Consider the following 9344-nt stretch of genomic DNA (forward strand, 5'->3'; position numbering starts at 1 on the left):
CTCATTAGCCATCTTGTTATTGATAGATTTCAAGTGTGTCAATATGGCGGTGGAATGAGCTCTCCCAACACGTAATTCTGCTTCTTCAGGAGTGTAGTTACGACTAATTCTGCAATAAGCATTAAGAAGATGCATAATAGCTACAAGGCTTTACAAATACATATTTCACTGTTATCACAATTTTCATATTGTATTCATTACATACTTTGATGGCTGTAATCTGTACCAGAATATGGTCACCAAAAGATACCCCTTGCTCGTGGTCTGCCATGACACTAGTCATGAGCCAACTAACATCAGTTAGGTTTCCAATTCATCCCCCAAATCTTTGCTCTTAAACATGGTTCAGTTGACTAGCCATTAACTGTGATACACAACTGAAAAAGTAAACCAACCACACATTTATCATCTGTATCTCCTATAATGACCCAAGTATACAATATCAACTTGGGGACGGCGCACTGTAGCTTTACTGCTACAGTATGGGCCGGCTGTGCAGAATCATGTATATATACGTCACTCTGTTTTTACGGGATGGCTGCCAGCACCCGCTGATCGACAAGGAGGAAGACAGGACAGAGTTCTGTCTATATAAACAATACAGAGCTCCGCCCTGTCAGCGGGGATGTGCCATCACATCCATTAGTGAAAGCAACACACAGTACACACATAAACACTGGTTAGGCACACATTTAACCCTTTGATCGCTCTAGATGTTAACCCCTTTCCAGCCAGTGTTATTAGTACAGCGACAGTGCATATTTTAGCACTAATCACTGTATTAGTGTCACTGATTCCCACAAAGTGTCAGATTGCCTGCCATACTATCGCAGGTTCACCATAAGTCGCTGATTGCCACCATTACTAGTATAAAAAAACAAATAAACAAATAAAAATTCCAGTATATATACCATAGTTTGTAGACACTATAACTTTTGTGCAAACCAATAAATATACGCTTATTGGGATTTTCTTTACCAAAAATATGTAGCAGAATACATATTTGCCTAGATTTTTGAGAAAATTCGATTTTTTAAATGTTTTTATTGGATATTTTTTTATAGCAGAATGTAAAAAACATTGGGTTTTTCCCCCCAAAAATGTGTTTATAGTGCAAAAAATAAAAAAAAACAGTGGTGATTAAATACCACTAAAAGAAAGCTATATTTGTGGGGAAAATTTTACATAAATTTAATTTGCGTACAATGTTGCATGACCGCGCAATTGTCAGATAAAGTAACACAGTGCCGTATAGCAAAAAAATGGCCTGGTCATGAAGGGGGGTAAATCTTCCGGGGGATATAGTGGATATGATGTGAAAAATATAAAGCAAATATACCGTGCTGTCTGCAACCAATGTAAAAAAGCAGCTAGCACAGCAATAGATCAATTGCAAAAAATGAAAACATGTGAACAGTAAGTGCAGCGCTCAGAATAGATCTCAGAATAAACTGAAAAATAATATATATATACATAAAGTGCAAATAAATGATCTAAGAAGAAACTCAAGCATATATATGGGGACAATGTGTATAAACACTAAAATATACGTGTATGATAGAACAAAAAATTAATGTACTATGTGACAATCAAAATATGAGTGAATGATGTCCAATAATGTGAAGAAAAAAATTATTTTGAAAATAAATTATAGTCCTTAGTGTTTGGACAGGTGAACCAAACAATAAATTGTAGATATCCAAAACGTGGTTCAAAATAACTGACACTTGAACTGGATAATGATGTGACAAAGGAAAGTGTGCCCAAACTTAATGATAAGTGATCCAGCACCAGAGAGTCAAAAGGCTTACCGAGCAATTGAACCCAAATGAGTGTACACCACAATCAGGCTTGTAGGGCCACACACCCAGGGGAAACTGTCACAGAGGACACAACTTCCAACCAGAAGACCAACTCCAACAATGGACCTCAATTGGATAGGTAATAGACAGAGAGCCACATGGATAGTTGCTCCAATAGTACAAATTTATGAAATGGAAGAAGTAGGCACATAGCGTAATCTCATTTAAATCGGAAGTAATTTATTCAATAAAAAAAGGAGGAAATACTCTCACATTTTAGTAGATAAAAAAACACTTAGGACTAAAACAGTGACTTCAGCAGAGCGTTCTGATGCGTTTCGTCCTAAAAGACATCATCTGTGGTTATATAGTGAATATAGCAAATAGTATTATGATTGTCTTAGTACTACCTTCAAACATATGGATAATACTCAAACTCGACTTCTCTCCTCTCCTTTACCCTCTCTCCTCTCCCCTCCCCTCCATCTTACACAAAGCCTTGGAAGGTTGAATCAATTACATGAAATGCCTTTTTAAGAAATTACCTGTTAACATGCATATATTTAGAGACACTGGTGTTTATTTACTAAAGGTAAATAAACTGCATTTTGCAAGTGCAGTTGCACTCCTTTTCCCCAGAGCTTAGTAAATGTGGTAAAGCTCTGCTGACTTCCATCACCCAAGCAAAACTGCTGTTTTAATTTTCTTTGCACTTGACTGAACATTTTTTACAAAGCGAAGCCATACCACATTAACATTTACTTAGAAAAGTGCACAGTTTATTTGATTTTAGTAAATCCACTCCAATTTGTGAATCGTTTGGTTATGGATTAGCTCCAGCAGGGCAGAGTATATATATATATATATAATATTGCTTTCTTGAATCTCAGCAACCCCAATTTCCAGTTCGTGTGCACTCTTTATAAATGCTGACTCTCTAACTTCAACAGTTTAATGCTCTCCATATCTACTGCCTCTGTCCCAGAAAAAAACAGGGTGGTTAGACCACACAAGACTGGGACATAGAATGACAAATTACAAGGTAGTATACATTTCTGGAAGGACCTCTCTCTGGCTTTGGTTAGATACATTGCTAAGCACGGTAGAGGAGTTTATAAAGGGTAGCTCAACTAGAATTTGTCTTTCTAGAATACCAACACAGGCATTATGGGCAGGCTCAGTTGAAGAAGAAACAGTACATGAGGAAGTCAAATGTTTGATTACCCTGCTAGTGGAAGTTTGATTTATAGAACAAGTTCATATTTATATAACCCTTCATGCCCAATCCTTCTCCCAAGCATAGTCTCCTTAATACAGTTACCTCCACCCCTGTTCCCAGAGGTCAGTGCTTACCTCCTCTCACTGTTGCTCTTGCAGTACGGGTATGTTCCATTCATGTCTATAGTGTCTTAGTGTCTGGCACTAGATTTTTACTGGCTAGGCTAAAAACAATGCAGGAGGTAAGTGATTGCATTGTGGAGATTAAGGAAAGGGGCTGGGAAGATTTTTATGTAAGCATGAACTTGTACTTTAAAGTGATAATAAACATTTAAATAAGTCCACTGAAGTGACTAGCCTCACAGCCTACACGCTGGTGAAATAAATCCTCCTACAAAAGCTGTACCTGTTTATCTGCATCGTTCTGTCCTCCACAACTTTTAAAAGTACATAGGTTAGACTGTATTTCTCTGCTTCCAGAGAGACAGCACAGAGCACAGAGCTGTGTGAAGCCTAAGATCTGAGTGGAGGAAAGGACACCCACACCCCTGACACCTCACCAAAAAACATGCACATTTGAGGCTGTCAGTTACCTGTTGTGTGCTGGGAGAAGGAAGGAGCATCTTCAAGAATAGACTAGTGACTGGAAAAACTGTCAGAATTTTGATTCTTAAGATGGCAGAGCAGAGATGGTCCACACCAAGTGCCATGGATTGAGGCTAGTTCACGCTATATGAGGATATGCTTTGTTCCTTTTTTATTTCAGAGGTTTACAACCACTTTAAGGGCAGCACGTATTTGGTCCCTACAGACTTCAAAAGAAGCTCCTGAAAAACACAAAAAAAAGTGATTTTTTTTTGCACAATTCCTTACATCTCCTTCTTCTAGTATTTAGCTTTCTATTTGATAAATCAATAACTCCTGAAAACCACAGGTACAAATGTGCACAAATAAACACTCCAAAAATGCTTGAAGAAGCTCAAGTGAAAACCTAGAATTAAATATTAAAAACTATTTATCATATGTTTTGGCTCTTAGTGAGAACACATGAAGCCATTCCTATAGACACAGTAGACCTGTTGTCTTATCTGTATGTTAGTCCTATAAACTGGCGTTACTTTCTTACAGCCACAATCATCAAGATTAAAGATTAAAACTGTGTTTGTAGGATGCAACAATCAAAAACACTATACACCTCTCTAGATTGGTCCACTTCTCTCTAACCCCACAGACACAGGTGCTGGTCCAGCTCATACCGCAGAACATGAACATCTAGCAGATGGATTACCACATACTGTTGTTGCTAAGATCCATAGGTTTATTAAAAAATCGAAAAAGTCCGAATAGCATAACACACAGTAAGTGTTGACACGTTTCACACTAATGGGCCCTTAATTAATTAGTGCGGTCATCCATCTGCTAATTGAAGCCTATGATGATCATCCTTGTCCTATCTTAACTACTGTCTTTGTAGGATGGGTTTGAATCTAATCATTGACTGTGGGAAAATAACAGTGATCTTTGCATAGTTTCAAAAACAGCAAAGTTTAAAATGTATGTGCCCTTTGAGAGACCGCAAAAACACAAGGGAATAATATTTAATAAATAGTGCTTGCAAAGTTGATTAATTACCTGTTCTGTTTTGCACAGTGGAATTAATTAGACAGGTGGAATTGGCTTGTAAATTGTTCCCAATGCTTAAAAAATTTAGAATTTCAAGTAGCTGTCAGAACAGAAATATGATGTTTGTCATTGCTGACTTGGTATAAAATAGAGCACCAGGGAAGTCGAGTTTTAGTGGGTTTAGATAAGTCACCTTAAAGCTACTTTCACACTGGGGCGTTGGGGGCGTCGGCGGTAAAGCGCCACTATTTTTAGTGGCGCTTTACTGTCATTTTTGCGGCTGTGAGCGGGGCGCTTTTAACCTCCGCTGATGGCCGAAAAAGGGTTCAAAGCGCCGCTGCAGTGGCGCTTTGCTGGCATTTCGGCGGCGCTGCCCAGGGGCGCTTTAGTTTCAACCCAGTGACTTAAAGTATTGAAGCAACAGAATCAGCATTACAGCCAGGACACAAGCACTTCAGAGCCTCAGTGAGATTGCTATTTTGTGCTGAAGAGATTGGCCAAATATCTTTAATTGATATTGACGTGTGCAAATGATAGGAGCATATTAAAGTCACTGAGAAAAAAATATGCATGATTATTAACAGTAACAAATAAGGACCTCATTTTAAGGAAGTGCTACAATTTAGAACCAACAAGAGTTTCCATTTCCTGGCGAAAATGGAGGGTGGGGCAACAGAATTTTCTTGATACCAGATGAGACATTACAATCAATTAAAATCATAATATTTTATTACAAATTGTTGGACATTACAAAATATCTAATAAAAAACACAAACCTAAAATGAACCCTCTATATGGCTGTACTACATCCACACAGTAAAAAAAACACTTGCACCAAGGATGCTAGTCCAAGGAAGAAGTGTGCATGTGGTCAGTCGGTCTCAACATGTTTTGTGGTACACCGCTTCTTTAGGAGAAAATTGAGGGAGTTGAGTATAAGAGTGAAAAATACATGCAACATAATACCAATAACAAATAATAATAGTTAATATGCATTTAATAGAAAAATAGATATGAATGTTGGGACATGTGGCCAAATCAACCCTTATCCCATAAGCCCAGTGATGTCTGCACCAAGAAAATCCTGTTGCCCCACCCTCTATTTTCTCTAGAATATGACATTAAGGCTACTTTCAGACTGGGGCGGGCGGGCATCGGCGGTAAAGCGGCGTTATGTTTAGCACCGCTTTACCATCATTTTAGCGGCGCTATTCGCCTGCTAGCGGGGCAGTTTTAACCCCAGCTAGCGCTATGCTGGCGGTTTGGCGGTGCTGCCCCATTGTTTTTAATGGGTAGGGGCGCTTTAGGAGTGGTGTATACACTGCTCCTACAGCATTGCAAAGATTCGGCTTGCAGGACTTTTTTTACCCTGCAAGCGCACCGCTCCAGCGTGAAAGCCCTCGGCTTTCACACTGGAGAAACAGGAGAGGCTCTTTACAGGCGCTATGCAGGAACTATTTTTAGCACTGTAGCACCTGTAAAGCGCCTCAGTGTGAGGTACCCACATCCTACAGGATGTGGTTACCGTTACACTTAACTTTACATACCCATTGTCCCCAAGCCTTTAATTACATTTACAAAAAATCCATATCATGTAATTGAATAATAAAAAATAGAATCCCAATGACTGCAATGGTCTATGAAAGTTGTGGAAAGAAAAGTCTGGTACTTTTTTTATTACTAGAAATTTTCAATGTATGTTATATTTTTGTGCTAAATTGTGATAAAAAAAAGTTTTATCTAACAATTTTATTTTCCACAAATATAAAATAAATAAGTGATAATAAAAAAAAAAACTATAAAAATAAAAAAAAAAATACAAAAATAAAAAAAGCCAAGAAGACGGTAGGTCGCAGTCTATCATTTGCATACATTATAAAAGTTGTAGCAAAAAAGGTGTGGGGAAATCTTGTAGAAAATGTTTGTGGTGGTTGAAGAATACATTTTTTCTGTCCCACAGCTAGGTTACTCCACCATCAAATAGCTTTTCTTTTGGACACTTTCATAAATGATGCCTACATTCATTCTTTTTCCAAAATATTGACTCGAAAGTAGATATTACTGTATTTAGGTGGGTTTATAAATATATACTAAAGGTATTATAGGAACTGCAACAGCAGTGTAGGATGTTTCTTGTGGAGGAGGAAAAATGTGTAAATCTGTTTAGATTGGATTTATTGGATCTATTTTGTGCCAAAAGAATTCTAATAAATGTTATTGCAAGAACCTTACAACTCCAGTCCAGTAATGTGTTTGTTATGTAACCATTAGGGATTTGGGTACAGATGATACCAACTATTATTTTGAAGATATTGTAACTGAAGTGTTTGTGCTGAAGACTGTCCCATAATTTCTGTAAAATAAAAATGTTTATCAGAGTGTTTTACATATTTTGTGTTGTCTTTTTTACCAATATTGCAAAATGACAAAAACAAAAAAATTTGTGAATGGCAAATCAAGTTTATAAAAATGGTACATAGGTACCAAGTTTGTTTAGGTAACTTTGTAACTAGCTCAACCTTTAGGCTCCATTCACATCTAGGCGTTGCTATTTTACAGTTGTTTTTCAGATGTTTTTTTCAGGCATTTTGCAGTGTTTATGTACAGGCATTTTGTCGCCAATGAAAAGCAGTAAAACACCTGTAATTTGCCAGAAAAGAAGCCCATGTACTTTTTGAGTGATAGACGTTTTGTTTAAGGCGACAGAACGCTCAGGGACCATTTGTCTTGTTGGGCGTTTTTAGAACTGAGGCTTAGAGCAGAAAATTGCCCAAAAATGCCTAGATGTGAATGGAGCCTTAAATTGCTAAAGGTGCAGCAGTGGTCATTATATATGAATAACTAGCCATATGTTGACCTACCTAACATAAGTTGATAATTACCTGATGTTGCCATTTGTGGCTGGACTGGGCAAAATTCTTATGTCTGTAGGTGACCTCTAAGGGGTTTGGCAACTGTTAATGGAAAAAATTGATTGGGCTGATCATAAGACCTGCCCTGTGCACTGCCATTTTCCCAAATAAACCAGCACTGTCCTCCTGCTCCCTGCTCCACCCCCTCTCATTTAACTAAAACCAATTGAAGCACTCCATAGCGATTTTGACCAAGGTTTGCACTAAAGGACAGCCAAATTGACGAATGTATGATCAACCTCCCGCAAAAGTCTACAAACAAATTTACAATTAATATACTTCTTTCAAGCTTTGTTACTTTTTATGCTTTGTTCCCTATTTTAGGACTCCATCATGTTGTAGATTATTCTGTTGGTTTCTGGCAAAACTAGGAAAAAAAGGAATGAAAAAAAAAAGGAGAGACATAACGTAGCTTGTGATTGAAAAAAACCCACTGTCTACAAACCTTTGTATGAATCATTTATCAATCTAGCCAAAAGTTACATGGAAACTTTAATCTCAGAAAAACAGAAACAGATGATGATTTACAACAGTGCTACACTTATATCAATAATATACAGCTGTATACGCCAGTGCAAACATCTAGGGTCTGACTCTTTGGCCTAGGTTACATGGGTTCCAGGAGAAGGCACTTGATGGGTGGTTTGTAAGCTTCAGGAATGCTCACTAAATGCTAACTTTGTTCCTGTAATTAAGGCAACTAGCACCTGTTGCACCTAACCTAGGAAGGTGCTACATGTTTTATAAATTGGATTTCTTATTTCATCTGCAACACCAAGCTTCTTTTCACCATAATTTACAGTTAGAATATTCAGTTTAGTTTATATCCAGCGCTACAGTTTAGTCAGCAGGCCCACAATTTTATAAAACACTTTAATTTGCATCTTAACAATGCTTTAAGGGAACAGAGTTTGGTAAAATTGTAACTGTCTGCAATGCTTTGGCAGCAAATAGAAACTTGTGTACATTATAAAAACTTTAGTATATGAAATTCCTGTGTTTGTTCAATTGAATGAAAAGGGGAAAAAATAACACATTTTGATCAAATGAAATACTTTTTGCTGCATCCTAGCAAAAAAAAAAAAAAGTGCTGTAACAGACAGTAATATATTTTAACGGTCCACCATATGTTTAGCTGTTCTTGTTTTTCTTTTAACATTTTCTCCCGGTACTCAGTAAAGGCTCTCAGCATTCCTGCATGAATGGTTCTTGTTCTGCTGTCTGCTACATTACTCTGACATACATACATACAGAAACTCCCTGAACTGGAAACATGAAGATTAGCATTACTTAGATAAAACATAGACACCTTGGGGTTGATTTATTAACAAATTGGCTGTGCACTTTGCAAAGGAAGTTGCACTTTGCAAGGGAATTTTCCTCTATGCTTAGTGAAGGTGATTTAATTTCACTTTGTAAAGAATACCCAATCATAAGCAAGGAAAATAAATAAAACAGCATTTTTGCTGGCACATGTTTGGATGATGGAAGCTAGCAGAGCTTCATCTCAATCAGTAAGCTCTGTGGATAATTTCCTTGGAAACTGCAGTGTCTCACATCCCGTGACCACGTCCTGTTGTGACGAAACGGCGTAGGGAGGAGGAGCTACGTCCCGACGACACCGCGATACACATACCCGGAAGACACGGGTTACTTTGGAGCCGGCCGGCTTTTTTCGATATGCTTGCTATTACCATGTTCCTGTAAGTGCAACTTTAATTTTATATATTTAATAAAACGCTGGTTTTATACTATGTGGAGCACTTTGTTTTTTGCATGGTGATATTTC

Source organism: Aquarana catesbeiana, linkage group LG01 (assembly GCF_042186555.1).
Source record: "Aquarana catesbeiana isolate 2022-GZ linkage group LG01, ASM4218655v1, whole genome shotgun sequence".
In the NCBI taxonomy this organism is placed as follows: domain Eukaryota; kingdom Metazoa; phylum Chordata; class Amphibia; order Anura; family Ranidae; genus Aquarana; species Aquarana catesbeiana.